Source organism: Macrotis lagotis, chromosome 1 (genome assembly GCF_037893015.1).
Source record: "Macrotis lagotis isolate mMagLag1 chromosome 1, bilby.v1.9.chrom.fasta, whole genome shotgun sequence".
Taxonomy (NCBI): domain Eukaryota; kingdom Metazoa; phylum Chordata; class Mammalia; order Peramelemorphia; family Peramelidae; genus Macrotis; species Macrotis lagotis.
Window position 1 is genome coordinate 317,766,553 of NC_133658.1, and position 14,701 is coordinate 317,781,253.

Sequence of the window (14,701 nt, forward strand, 5' to 3'; positions counted from 1 at the left end):
TATGGGCATTTCACAATACAATAGTCATTAGTGAGTTGAAACACCTAGGGTGTTTTTGCTGCTTAGTATTCATAGGACTAAAGATCCAATACAGAAAATTGACATAGGCCTCCCTAAGTATGAATGATGGGGGAACAAACTTATGAAATATGTGAAACCAGAAGATCAACATCTTTTACATTGAACTGAAGGAACCAACACTATACCAACACTGGATTCCAACCTGTTTATTCTCCAATGGTCCACAGTATATGGCATTAGCCTATCGATGCTCATTAGTACAAAAGAACTTAGCCTAGGCATGATCTCAGATCTCAAATTTTATTTTGTCAACATAGAGAGTAAAAAGTAAGGAAATATTATCTCACACCATAATAAGGAGAAAATGGGAGAAATACTATCACCACCCCAATGATTAAATTTCCAAACAGGTAACTTTGTTCACCCCTACAATAATAGCAACAATAGTACGTAAAAATGAGAGATTAGAAACAAAGATATTGAATATTTTCATTACCATTTTGGCCCTGTCATTTCCTATTCCAATTGCTTATCCAATCTCCCTGGCTTACTTGGTTTATATGATTAAGAGAGAACCTCAGAATCTATCTATGTTGATTGGGTGAGTCTATAGAATTTTTTTTAAAGAAAATGATAGAGAATACAGATTAAGAATATGGACAAGCATATTAACCAAGGTGGCATCATTTCTCCATGACTTTCAGAAAGAATATTGCATTATTGTATGGGAGTCCTTCTAAGCACCAAGAGGCATTAAAATGTTCTTATTACTTCAACACCAATCATTGCCTTCACTAAATCTAACCCCATTGAATACATATGGCTCATTGCAAACCAGGAAAATCTCTCCCTCAAACCAGTTAGCTAACATTTATAGCTAACAATTAGAGAGTACTTTAAGGTTTTCAATGCACTTTACATATGGTTACCTCATTTAATCTTACAATAACCCTGTTAAGAGTCAGTTAATTGACTTTTTTAAAAACCACAGAATCAAAAAATTTTAGAGTTGAGAGGGACCACATGGAGCAAAAAAGTCTTATGTTATGAAAAGACTACTGGATCTGGAATCAGAATCTCAAATCTCAAATCTACTTTAATAACCCTCTAGGTTGAGCCCCAGTTTTCTCATCTGCAAAATAAGAGTTTTCAACTATTTTTCCCCCTAGGGTACCTTCTCTCTCTAAATCTATGCTCTGAATGAAATCTATTCTGAGCAAGAATCCTCTTTACAAAATACTTGACAAATGCTCTGTTGAGGAAGTTCTCCAAGAAAGGAGAACATGCCACTTCTGGAGGCATCACATTCCATTTCTGATAACTAATTGTTACCAAGTATTTCCTTAAATCAAGCCTGAATCTGATTTGTTTGAACTTTTACCCATTGTTCCTAGTTTTTGTTTTGTTTTGTAGGGTCAATAAGAAAAATAAACTCTAACTTTCTTCCAGATACTTCACCTACTTAGCTCTCATATCCCCCCCAATCTTCTCTTCATAAAGATTACATTCCACTTCCTTCAAACAATTCTTAGAGGGCATGAACTTCCAGGCCTTTACTATCCTAACTGTCCTCTTCTAGAGATACACTCTAAATTCATTAATGTCCTTTCTAAACTGTGAAATCTAGATCTGAACACAATGTTCCAGTTGTAATCTGATCTGGGTAGAATTTAGTAGGATCATCACCTTCTTATTGCCAAAAATTATATAATGGATTTTGATGAAATCAAGCTATTTAAAGGACTGTCATTATAGAAAGTATTTGAAAGGTATCTAAATTAATTTCCCACCAAGTATTTCTTGAACCTCCACTTACATACTCAAGAGAAGAAATGATCCTTACCTTCAAAGAGTAGTCTAATTTGAGACAAAAGACACATACATGTAAAAGAATAAGAAAACAATAAAAGTTTGTTAAAGTCCTTGGACATTCCTGAGTGACTTGTATGACATTAGGCTTTCAAACTATTTCAGCACATTATACACTTTGGAAAGTCATGACAACTTGAAGGGGCTTTGAGTAAAGGCAGATGTTATAGGCCTGTCTTCCAAAGATCAGCTAGTTACATATAGAGAAGACCATCACTTGTCACTGCAGGTGACAAGAGTGCTTTAATCTGCAAAAATCAGAGATCCTTGAAATGTTTAAGTAAACTGAGGCAGCTAAGTGGTGCAGTGGATAGTGGTGCCTGGAGACAGGAAGACCCGAGTTCAAATTCAGCCTTATATACTGTTTAGCTTTGTAGCTATGGGCAAATCACTTACTCTGCTTCAGTTTCCTCTTCTATAAAATGGGAATGATAATAGTATGTATTTCTCAGGGTCAAACAAGATAATTGTTAAGTGTTTAGCACAGTACCTGCTGAAGCACAGTAAATGCTATATAAATGCTAGCTGTTATTATTAAATTGATATGAAAATGTTGGATTATAGAGTTCAGCCTGTAAGTGCTGAAGAAGTTTTACTAGAGTAGAGAGAGAAGAGGTTGCATTTGAATTTTGGAACCTTAGAATAGTTTACTATGAAGTGCTCCTAACCTAGAAGTAACACTTGGAAAATATTGTCAAAAAGTCTCTGAACTTCCAACACACCCTCCAGCAACACACACACACACACACACACACACACACACACACACACACATACACACACACAGATGTACACAGACACACACACACACACAGATGTACACAGACACACACACACACACACACACACACACACATTCACCCACTCACTCACTTACTCTGGATGAAAAACCATTTAAGATAAAAACACTTTCGCATTTGGTCCAAAGGAGTTGAGTTCTAATCTCCAAGTATCTCCAGGGAAATCTTGGGTAAGGCAGAATACAGAACAAACCACAAAGATATGAAATTCTTTCTTCATCCCACAACAATCATAATGGTCTCCAGTGTACTGGATTGTATCCATTATTTCTAGGAATCTAGCTAGCAAGGTCTGTCCTAGGCACCTACCAATAAGGTCTCATGCTTTTTATTAATGCAAGACCTTATTATTCCAGATTCCTCTTTGGGTATAGATAAATGATCCAATCCCACTATGCAACAGAAAGCTCAGAAAGAGCTCATTTCTCACCAGAGCAAATCTAGGCAAAAATAACAAAAACAAAAAGTCAATGACATTTTAGGTATGTGTTGTATTTGGGGTAGAATGCGAATTAATAATTCACAACTAAAAATATTTAGGAACTCACATTGCCCAACCCCCACTCATCCCAATAGCATGATTGAAAATACCATCTGCAGACACCCATGTCTGTCTCCTTCCTCAGTTCTGATAGAACTGGCAAGACTAGGTCTGAAGCACACGTTCCCAACGCATCTACTCTGCACGTCAGTATCCTCCCAAAAGTCATTCCTTTCATTTAGATAACAGGAGGTAGGCTCTGATTACCCCAATGCTGTCACTTGTGAAAAAAGAAATATGAAATGCAATGCTAATGTGAGACAATAGAGAATTACTAAACAATAAGATAGATCCCTGAGAAAATTTGTTATAGATTTCCTGGAGTTCTCTTGCAAGGTTTTCAACCTTTCTCACAAGGGATCCAGCCAAATGGCAGTACAAGTGAATTTCCTGCTGCTCCCAGTACTTTGGATGCCCGAGTTTCCTCTCCTATGGAGCCAGGTTGGATCAATTTCAAGAAAATGGCTTTTATGTCCACTTTTGCAGAGAAAACACATTTCTATTTTGAGGACATTTAATTTAGGACTGGTTGAGATCACAGCGCATAGGATCAAGGTATAATGGTATATATATATATATGACTGGGGCATAGTGAGCAGCATCTGCCCCTGAGCAGGCTCCCAGAGTAGCCACATTCTATTTTTGCAGTTTTGGCAAAAAAAAAAAAAGAAGAAGAAGAGACCCTGAAAGGAGAAAATTCCTCATTTACTCAACTTACTTTCCTCTAACACAGAGGTAATATTCTTTAACTTTGCTGTATATGGGAGAGTAAAGTTAACCCCTGCCAGCAGTCCCACAGTGCTCTTTTCATCCCTATCTTCCCCAAACCTTTTTTGTGTCTCTTGGTTTGTCTCCTGGTATCTTTGACTTTACCCTTTAGAAGAAATGAAGAGAGTAGGTAGCTCACCCTTTGGGATGGTTAATCCTTTGGGGGATAGTGGGATAGTTAACCCTGTTGGGGAAAATGGGTAATTCACTCTTTTGGGGAGATTAGGAAGAGTGGGGTAGCTCACCCTTTTGGGGAAGAGTGGAGAGAGTGGGGTAGATCTCCTTTTTGGAGAGAGTAGAGAGAATGGGGTAGATTACCTTTTGGGGGAGAGTAGAGAGAGTGGGATAGTTCACCCTTTGGGGGAGAGTGGGGAGAGTGGGGAGGAGAGGACAGAACAGGGAGGAAGAGAATGAGGAGAGGAAGCAATATGGCCAGGCCAGTACCAATCCTCTGAATGTAGAACATAGCACCAATATCTCCAGATCAATCACTCTCCCCTGTGCCTTACCCAGAGACTCCCAGCTGCTCACACATCTTTAAGAATAATCCTCTCAATCTCTACAGATTCTAAGACTCCCTGATAGCAGCAATTGCTTCAAGGTCAACTTCTTCAGGGAAATCTACAAATTTAGTTTGGTTTCACCAATAAGGGAATGTCAAAGCAATGAGTGGTTCTGATTATCTCTGAAAAGCTTGAACTCCCAACCGGCATCAGCTTCCTTGCATAAGAACTGCTGGGTGCTGTTTCCCTCCTGGGGGTTCCATAAATCCAAGGGTCTCCTCAATATATAATTCAAAAACACCTTCCTCTGCCACTGCAATCATGATAAACACTGGAGAGTTCTGCTTGACCTTTTATTAACATTTTCTATACCAATATTTTTTTTTGCTACTGGCACCCTGAGGAATTATGAAAAATACTTTTTTCTGTAGTTTATCCCATATGCACTTAATAGGCTCACAAATATAATACCATTATAAAAAAGAAAAACTGCCAACACTGCTAAAAAAATTGTCATAACACTAAATTATTATATAAATATAAAAGGAGTATGTCTGTAAAATATTCACTCAATGAACATCCCAAGGTGATGATTTTGCTATGTTGTTTTTATTCCTGAGAGATCCATAACACATTTGGATATGCCACATGTCACCACATGAATCAGCCAGTTAATGCATGTGCTTTTTAGAAGCAGAGATGTCTTCCCAATAGAATGTGCTATAAAAAAAATGTAGAGATCCGGCTGCTTTGTCTGATAGGCATAATTTAATGTCTTGCTTATAATACTGCATCTTAAGGAAAAATACACACTGTCCTATGTAGTTATTTACAATATATTACTAAATCTATGCAAATATGTTTCCCTGAGCCCAGTATTATATAACAAAGGTCAACAATGTTTGAAATATTTTGAAGCATATTCCCAATATGCTTAGTATATAGTGCTAATGTCCAATATATGCACATATATCTTAATATATTTCCAGATTTTTCTGCTCATTGTTTCTTTCTGTAGCTTCTCACAGATTACTAATAGAGAAATGGTTTCTTCTGAAGAAAGACAAATACTACCTATCCATCTTGAAAAAAATATATTATAGTGACTAATTATATAGTCCTTAATATTGTATCTCAATGAAGGTTGCTCAATGCCACTACAAAAGATAAGAGATGATAACTAATGCACAGAAATTTAACATCTGCAAAAATACAACTGTCCACACATAAGATCTGATTACCCAGACATTTGCACATGATGTGTACACATACACACACACACAGTCTATGATTTAGTTAATATTTCAGCCAGAGATCCCATATCACCCTTTATACTTCCAAATATTGCCAAATCCATCTTTATCATCTGGGAGAAATTCTGTGCACCTGTGATCATATTCAGATCATTTTCTGAAGATGAAATGCCACTGAGGGTGTAACTAGAGAACAAGAGTCGTCACACGGCTCCTGCTCCTGGGGGATGCCGGGATGCTATCCAAGCCATGCACAAAAGAGTACAAGAGCCAGGGAAGCGATCAACATAGAGGATGCCGGAGGTCTACTCAGACCTTCAATTCAAAACTTCATTAAAAATCATACAATTCCCAAGTCAAATTTTCAAACTCTAGATTGGAATAGGTCAAAGGCTTAGAGACTAAGACTGGTCTGCCTGATGCCAAAACAAACAGTAGACTCAGCCAAAAATTGTTCGATTCAGTGGGAAAAAAATCAGCCAAACTAGTTATTGGTTTGTAGTCAGAATATCTCACTTACTGATTTGCCTCTCTCTCTCTCTCTCTCTCTCTCTCTCTCTCTCTCTCTCTCTCTCTCTATCTATCTATCTATCTATCTATCTATCTTTATCTCTATCTCTATCTCTGTCTCTCTGTCTCTCTGTCTATCTTTGTCTCTGTCTCTCTCTCTTTCCCAAAAAGTTGCTATGACATCATATAGACACCATACAAATTGGAAAGTGAATAAAATTTTGTCCAAAAGTGGTCTATTCAACTATAAACTGTCAAAATTAAAACTCTAAGCAAGCTATTCCCCAACTGTCCTTAGTTCCCCCCACCAATTACCAGAGGCACACTTAAAAATTATATTATTGATGACATAATAATTGACATTCACTGAGCTCTTTGCAATTTGTAAAATATTTTATTGGCATTATTGCATTTGTAACCCACAACAATCCTGTGAGTTAGAAATTATAGGCATTATATAAAAGGTAACTGAGATTCAGAGAAATTATATTACTTAATCATGATAACACCATTGAGATGTGTGCCTGTGTGTATTTAGGGATATGGAATATAAACCCAGACTTTTCTTAAATTTCAACCTCACACTCAATCTACTTCACTAATCAATCCATCCCAAATCACTTTTGTCATTTGTCACCATTTTCATAGTCTGTGACTATTCCCCTATGACAATGGCACCTAGTACCATGTTGTCACTGAATCATTTTTTTACTGTGACATCACCAATTAATTTCATGCAATCAATGTAATTCAGAAAAAGATGATCAAAGACACTGGTCTTTTCCAGACAGTTTCACCATCATCTTAAAGAAAAAATTATTAAGTGTTGCCATGAATAAGGACTAGGTGCTACCCAAAGCCCAGACCTGAAATGTTGATTGAAAACATTTTTTTCTGGTCTCTGCTTTGAGAACAATGGAAATCAAGAACTAGAAATGTGAGTGAAATAAAATGCATTTTCCTGATTTAGAGTTAATACAGGTTTCACCAAAACCAAGAAGAGATAACATAGAGGATTACATGTATGTGAGTGAAAGAAAATCAAAATACATTTTCTAGAAATTCATCCATGAAAAAAGGGATTATATAGACAAGTTACCTACATATTGGCACTAATGAGGGTCAGTGTTCTCTACCAAAACAGACATGAGCTAAATAAACACACCATCCAAATAGCCTACAATGGGCTTTAGGGAGGTCTTTCCTGAGAGCCAAAAGAGACATGAGTGTCTTTGTTCTCTGGTTAGAAACTTAACTGTATATAGAGAGAAATAAATGTTAAATCACTTAATAAGAGCCATTTTTCATAGTTTCTAGTACATAAATGTGTTTCCCTCTATGTTATTATAAAATAGTGTTCCTACTTATATTTCTATACATCTGTTGTTGTGTTTACTTATCCCCTAGTTCTGAGATGTAGAAATAGCAATAAATCTATTTTTTAATCCCTCTATCCCAGTGACTGATTATTCATAGTTAAAAGGGATAAGAGAGAGGAGTCCACCAGAAGAGCCATCCACCCTCCATAACACTCTACACTTTTATAAGATAAAGAGGGTCCAGAGAGATTCCTTCTCTGTCCTGGGTAGTTTATGCAAACTAAATAAGGAGTTGGTGGCAGCTTAAATAAATATAAATTACCCTCCAGTGAAAACCCCAACCACTTGTTACAGTCAATTTCCACAAGGAGGAGTCAGCAGTGACAGCCATACAAACAATACAATTCATTTTTATATAACAACCCTAATACAAAGATCACAAACCTCTTTACAGAGAGTCAATCATCACTAAGACAAAGGAAAAAACAGGGAGAAGGGAAGCTTAGTATCTTGGAAAACAGTTCAATAAAGTTTTAAATAGAAAAGGTTAAAAAAGGAAAAAAATGTGATCCTCTAGGAGTCTCCATTTGGCCTCCATCTAGGCTGAGGTAGAAGGTCATCTGGGAAGAAGAAAATTGAAGAAGACTAAGGAAGTTGTCTATCCCCAACTCCAAGGAATGGTCTAGTGTCAGAGTAATAGCAGATATGTTCCCTTGTGATGTCATAAGAGTAGTGGACTGTGTATAAAGAACTCCAGCCCAGGCACTAAGTGGAAATATAACCTTGGCCAAGCTTCTAGAACTTGGTTCTACCTTTGCACAAAGGAAGAATTATCAAATCTCTAAGATCTCTAAAACTAAATGATCTTTAAAATGTTGACATTCAGTGGTCCTGTGATTAGATGATTTTAAAATTTCCTTGAAGCCACCATGCAAGAGCCAATATGCAGAGTCCCAAACCACAGTCATTTCTAAAGGGTTTTGGTATTTAGGGCAAATCATGATATATATGTACATATATATATATATATATATATATATATATATATATATATATATATATATATTCATACACACATTCGCATACAATTAAAGGATCATAGACTTAGAGATGAAATATATGAGTCCAAGAGAAAGTTGACTAAGATTAGCTTCAAGGATAGCTTTTTAAATTACATTGATTTTTTTTAATTTTTACATCACCTTCATTTCTAAATCCATCTAACTTTCCCATACCTTATAACAAATAATTTTTTAAAAAGTTACCCTTGGGGCAGCTAGGTGGTGCAGTGGATAAAGCACCGGCTCTAGAGTCAGGAGTACCTGGGTTCAAATCCGGTCTCAGACAACTTAATAATGACCTAGCTGTGTGGCCTTAAGCAAGCCACTTAACCCCATTTGCCTTGCAAAAAAAAAAGTTACCTCTTCCTTCTAGAGAGGTGATGGACTTAAAATACAGAATGAAATATACATTTTTGACATGGTCATTGTGGGAATTTATTTTACTATGATTATGCATATTTGTTATGAGGGGTTTAATGTTCTTTTCTTTAATATTGTTCAATTGGGAGATTGTGGGAGGAAGAGAAAACAAATGCTTGATAATTAGGAAAAAAGAAGGAGAAAAGAAATTCACAAAACTAACCAAAATATCAACTGAATCTGATGGTATATGCAATATTCAATACCCACAATCTTCCACCTCTGCAAAGAAAAGAAAGGTACTTCTCTCTTCTTTGGAGTCAAACTTGATAATTATAATATAATTACAAAGTATTCAATTACATTTTGTTGTTGCTTCTCTTATTTACGTTTACATTTTTGAGGTCACTGTGGATATCAGATACAGATATAGATGGAGAGGGAGAGAGAGAGGGAGAGAGATAAAGATATAGAGAGAGATAGAGAGAGAGAGACAGATAGATGATATAGATATAAATATAGAGACAGAGATAGATGATTAGATATAAATATGGAGATGGAGATGGAGATGGAGATGGAGATGGAGATGGAGATGGAGATGGAGATGGAGATGGAGATGGAGATGGAGATGGAGATGGAGATGGAGATGGCGATGGAGAGAGAGAGAGAGAGAGAGAGAGAGAGAGAGAGAGAGAGAGATAAAGCATGGGGATCTCTGGTAAAAAAGGGATGGGTATTTTAGTCATTTTCTGAGAAAAATTTAAACTCACTTTCAAAATGGTTGGAATAATTCATAGCTCCACCAACAATGTATTAATATACTGGTCTTTCCTTCCAATATTGACCATTCCAAGAGTAACTTCAAAGGGAGAATAAATTAACTCTGAAAGTGGAAATAAACATACTATTTCCTATGGATTTGTAGACAATCTCTGAGCTTCCTGCCTCCTAATGATCATTCTTGAAGCCTACTCCTCTCCCATCCCCACCTTCATGGGTCACACTATTCAGATACTAAGTTTTTGCAACTATACAGAGAACTTCCCTCACAAACATGAGACCAACTGTGCTAATCTTTTATGAAGTTAGAGATATTTAAAAAAGAAAGGAAAAAAGGTCTCTGTCAAATACATGAAGTTCTCTTATTTTTCAATTCCATTCAACAAATATTCATTGATAACTTTATGTGAATGTGTATACAAGCACAATGTTGGTCTTGGTCCCTACAATTGAGGATAGTAAGACAAGTAAAACATAATTCTTCTGATAATGAAATATATGTTTCTCTTCATATTTAAAGAGGTAGAAGACTACTCTTGTACACATCATCATAAATTTCTGCTTAATTGTTTTTCTCTGTCACAAGGAAGGACTCAATCTTTGTGGAGGAGGGGAAGAGATTAAATGGTTATAATGTAAAAAAAAACATGGCAACCATAACAATTTTAAAAAATTAGTTCTGAATCTCAAGAAATCTATTCAAAGAAAAACAAGACATGAATACCCATAAGTTTAACCCAAGATGGAGATGTATACAAAAAATGGACAAGCAAACCACTACAAGGATTCATAGGAAATAGTTCCTGACAAGTGAGGAGAGGAGAATAAGAAGGAAATGAGGAAGGCTTCGTGGGAGAGTTAGTATTTAGCTGGACCATGAAGAATAAGTGGGGAGGAGTTCTTAAGACAAAAATGAATGACAATCAAGAACTTTGTTTCTCAAAAGAGTTTCAATCAGGGTGATTTTAGATGATCAAGGATTTCCACCATGTTTTGAAAGCTTGTCCCTCTTAGGGACAAGGTTAATCAATAAGAACATACAGTATTGATCTGGTGTCATTCAAGGGCACTGGAAGGGGCTACATTCACCTATCCCTTTTCCCCATTCCACACCCAGAGGATGCCCAAAAGGCTACTCTTAGAATTAATTTCTTAGAGATTTTTCCCTTCTATTTCCTAAGGAGCAGAATGCAAACAAAAGAAAACTGGTTTCAGGAGTCAAAAGGTCTAAATGATGAGGTAGCACAATGGATTGAGTACTAGGGTTGGAATTATGAAGACCTCCGTTCAAATCATGCTTCAAATATTCTGTCTGCTTCAGTTTCCTCATAAAATGAGGGGGTTGGACTTAATGGTCTCTAGGGTTCTTTGGTTGGGTTCTGCCTCTTACTTACCTGTGTGACCTTGGGTAAGACATTTTGTCTTTTCTCATCAGTCAAATGAAGCACTTGGATGATGATCTCCTATTTCCCCTCCAACTCTAATTCCTGTGATCCTCAATACAGTTAGCCAGGACAGAGGTCATGCATTCCTAACACCAAAGCAGAATAAGAGTTTTCCTTCAGGACAAAAGAGATAGGGCAAATCTGAAAGAGTCACAAATGGTAGAGAGTATGTAACTAAATTCACCAACTCAGGGAGGACCTAAACGACTTCCTTACTTACAGAATACTGGTATTGAGAAGAAAACTTATAGACCATCTATCTATCTAGTTCAGCTCCTTGCTCTGGTAGGAGTTAGAGTTTTGGAAAGAGGATAGATGTGGGCTGGAATTCCATTTGATATTATTTATGTTACCATGGGAAAGCACCTAATTTCTTTGTACCTGAGTTTCTTGATCTATGAAATGGAGATAAAATTATCTATGATATCTTCCTCCCAGGATAATTGTGAAGATAAACAAAATATTTTTAAACTTTAGGGGGATATACAAAATCAACTATTATTGCGCACTTAATTCCTATTTTTGCATATTTTGCATTTATAAACTCATTTTTTCTAAAGCATATGATCCTTCCAACATGCATAACAGTAACAATCATGCCCATTTCATTAGCAATACCATTGGGTCCAGGGAGGTGAGATGATGTCACAACCATACTAATGTGACAACTTGATCCACTGAACTCAGACCTAAGTTCTTTTCAATGAGTTACATGGCACTGTCAAGTGGAAAAGAGATTCAATATGTTTTGTTTGGCTCCAGGAGGTATTACAGAACAGCAGATTTAGATTTAATATAAGAAAAACTTCCTGACAATTAGAGCTACCTAGATATACAATTGGAAGCTAGGTGGCACAGGTGGGTAGAGTACCAGGCCAGAGAATCAGGAAGAATTCATCTGACCTCAGACACTAGCAATGTGACCCTAGGCAAGTCACTTAACCCTATTGGTCTCAGTTTTCTCAACTGCAAAATGAGCTGGAGAAGGAAATGGCAAATGCCAAGAAAACCCCAAATGGAGACATGAAGTAAGACGTGACTGAAAAATGATGGAACAACAAGGTATGTACAGTGGTCTGCCTAGAAGAAAATCCCTTTCCTATTGCTGGAGTTCAGGTAGAAACTGACCACTTGCTAGGGAGATCCAGAAAGCACAGATTGGGTGGATCACCTAGAAAGGACCTAACAACTCAAAGTCTATAAGGAGGAAGGGAAGGAGGGAGGGAGGAGGAGGGAGCGAAGGAGGGAGGGAGGAAGTCAAGAGAAAATTTGATAATCCAAGAATCAGATTAGATTTTTCTAAAGCAATTCCATGCTGGCTTCATCCCCTTCTAGAATAGTCTTCTTTGCTGGAAAAAATCATTTTCTATATTCTTGCTGAAGAAACTTCAGAAAAATTTCTTTACTCCAAATGGCTTCTCCAGATCATGCAATATGCCCAATGTGGATGTATTTCAGCAGTTGGGGATGGGATAGGCAGGCATGATCTGGAAAAGTGAGATTTAAATCTAGTTCTTCCTTACTCCTAAGCCAGTTCTTTATCTACTGTCCCACTCTGCTAGTCATTATTAGTCCATTTGCATTGTTTGTTAATATTATAAAAACAGAAAATCTCTAATGACTATAAGTGGTAAACTGAGTCAAATTTGTTTGGTAGTCAATGTAAGTTATTGGTAATCAGAATAAGGCATTCTTATTTACTTTGACTTTAAAGTCAACTAGGTGGCACAGTGGATAGAGTGTCAAACCAGGAAGATCTGAGTTCAAATCCAGCTTCAGATATCATCTAGCTGAGTGACCCTCAGCAAATCTTTTAATCTCTGTTGTTTCAGTTTCCTCGTTGTAAAATGGGGTAATACATCTTCTTCCCAGGGATGTTGTTAGAATCAAATGAGCAAATATTTGTAAAGTGCTAAGAACACTGTCTGGCAAATAATAGGTGCCATTTAAATGTTAGCTAGTACTATTAATTGACTAATAATTTGGATCAGTTTTTCCTTGTGGTAATTTCAAGTGTTCTTTCTGTTCTTCAATCACTACATTCTCATCACCTAAAGCACCAAAATGAATGTCATGTAATAATACATTGAATATAGATTGTTGGACTTGGAGTAAGTCCTGAGTTCCAATCTTACTTCAGACATTTCTTAACTTTGTGATCCTGGACAAATCACTTTACCTCTATTTCTTCAACTGAGGAAGAAATAGCACTTACATCCAAGAGTTTTTGAGAGAATAAAACCAGGTGATATTTGTAAAGCATATTGAAAACTTTAAAGGGTTATAAAAAGTTCAGCTATTTCTTGATGGAAATTGAAATAACTAATTAATTACTACTAACAGTATGTAGTACAAGTATTCTTATTTCAGTTTTAGAAATGAGGAACCAAGGGAATACTGATCACCTGTGGCAGAACCCACATCTGATGTCAACATTTCTTTTGGTAAAAAGGGGAACAAACTAAATGCCTCATAGGACCATGACAGAATTTGCAAGTAGCAATCCACTATGGATCTGTGTATTGCCATATGCTTCCTAAACCCAAAATTCTTTGTGAAATCAGTACCTGCAGCTTTCCAATTATATCTGGCTTTGATTATTTCCATAAAGTCTTCTTCAGATACTACAGTAAATAATATATCATCATTATTATTATTCTTGTTATTGCTATTGATATATTCCTAAATTCTCCTTTTGCCATCCAGTTCCTTTACTTGACCAGTTTGTTAGTTATTCTAACCAAATTATATCAACACAATGATCAGATAATTAGGAACACTAATTTATCAATAAAAACCCAGCCAGTCAAACCTCCATTTTGTGAGCAGTTTTAATATCATACTCCTGTACTTACCTACATTAATACAGCCTAATTATTTTATATAATTACCCAAATGCTGTTAGTTTCTACCCAGTCAGATGAGTACTCAGACATTTATATAACCAACGTTTTTTTTTTTTTAAAAAAAAAGACTCATTTAACAACCATGATTGTTAAAATAACAAAGACTATGGAATCTGGAGGTTATTGCATTCTCCCAAAAGTGCTTAAATAATAGCCTAAAATCTGAAGAATGACTTTAATACTTCAATAAAAATAACCCAATTCAAAACATTTTCAAGGAAACAGAGTTCCTTGCTCTAGGCTACCGAATAATGGCTGAAAGAAAGTATATAGCTTGTCACTTCTGATTAGAGAACTGTGCCTCTGTGCTTTGAATGAGAGGCATGTCTGGTAATAGGAAGTGCAGATATTAAAGTTAATAAAATAATGTGGAATACGATATCTATGAAACTTGACCAAGTATAGCACAGAATAGAACATACATTACCCTGTTCAGTCAACTCCTGTGGCCTGGCATCTAATGACAAGCTTAATTTCTGTTTCCAATGCAAGTACAGCAAAAAATACAATTTCCAGATTATACAAATATTTTATCTGACTCCCTAACAAATGTAACCAAGAACAG

At 36.3% G+C, this 14,701-nt stretch overlaps 1 long non-coding RNA gene across 1 annotated transcript in view; it reads right to left on the reverse strand.

The window, feature by feature from the left end:
• LOC141517205 (uncharacterized) overlaps positions 1–11,351 on the reverse strand; it is a 324,047-nt gene extending 312,696 nt beyond the window's left edge. Inside the window, exon 1 of the long non-coding RNA XR_012476807.1 lies at positions 11,180–11,351. This is a non-coding gene — a long non-coding RNA (uncharacterized LOC141517205). The remainder of the gene's footprint in view (positions 1–11,179) is intronic.
• Positions 11,352–14,701: the final 3,350 nt, after the last annotated feature.